The following is a 1,204-nucleotide window of genomic DNA, read 5'->3' on the forward strand; positions in this document are numbered from 1 at the left end:
CACCATAATATTTGTTAGCTCCTCCCCATTTATTTCTAGCTCACCCATAATAATTTCTAGCTGATCCTCGGTGTTTTCTAGCTCATTCTCAGTGTTTCCCTTTATTTTCCAGCTCTTTCCTAATATTTGGTAGATCCATTCACGTTATTATTTTTTTCCGCCCCTGTGTTCTCCAGCATTTTTTAGCTCATCCTCAATGTTCCTCATTATTTTCTAGCACATCCTGAATATTCCCCACTATTACCTTGCTCAATTCCCAGTATTTTCTGGCTCCATGCCCAGCATTTTCTAATTCATACATAATATTCCCCAGTTTTTTCTAGCTCTACCCTAATATTTTGTAGATCATCCAAAATATTTCCAAGCTCATCCCTAATATTTTCTGCCTTATAACGAATATGTTTTATAGCTCAACCACAGTATTTTCTAGCTCATCCGTAATATGTTTTAGCCCATTCCCATTGTTTCATTATTTTCTCTCTCATCTCTAATCTTTGTTAGCGTATTCCCAATATTTTCTAGCCCATCTGTAATATTTTCTAGCTAATCCCCAGTATTTTCTAGCTCATCCCCAATAATTTTTAGATAATCCCCAATATTTCCTGGACTTTTGTATCTCATCCACAGCATTTTTTTCCTCCTTTTCCCAATTATTTTAGATCCTTAATATATTCTAGCTCATCCCCAACATTTTTTATCACATCCCTAATATATTGTAGCTCACCCTAAATGTTTTCTAGCTTATCCTCAATATACCACAGACATTTCTATCTCATCCAAAAAAATGTATGTCTTAAAAAATGTTTTCTAGCTCAAATCTAATATTTTCTAACTCATCCCCAGTATTTTATAGCTCAAACTTAATATTTTTTTAGCTCATCCATCATTTTCTCAGCTCATCCCCACTATTTTCTAGCTCGCCCCCAGTATTTTCTTGGTCATCCCAGTATTTTCTAGCTGAACCTTGATATTTAAAAAATAATACCTACTATTTTATAGCTCATCCCCAGCTTTTTTTTTAGCTCATTCTCACTTTTTTTTTTCACCCCCAGTATTTTCTTGCATATCCCTCGTATTCCTCATTTCTAGATCATTCACAGTATTTTCTAGCATATCCCTCGTATTCCTCATTTCTAGATCATTCACAGTATTTTCTAGCATATCCCTCGTATTCCTCATTTCTAGATCATTCACAGTATTTTCT

The sequence above is a fragment of the Aplysia californica genome, unplaced genomic scaffold (assembly GCF_000002075.1).
Source record: "Aplysia californica isolate F4 #8 unplaced genomic scaffold, AplCal3.0 scaffold00949, whole genome shotgun sequence".
NCBI lineage: Eukaryota > Metazoa > Mollusca > Gastropoda > Aplysiida > Aplysiidae > Aplysia > Aplysia californica.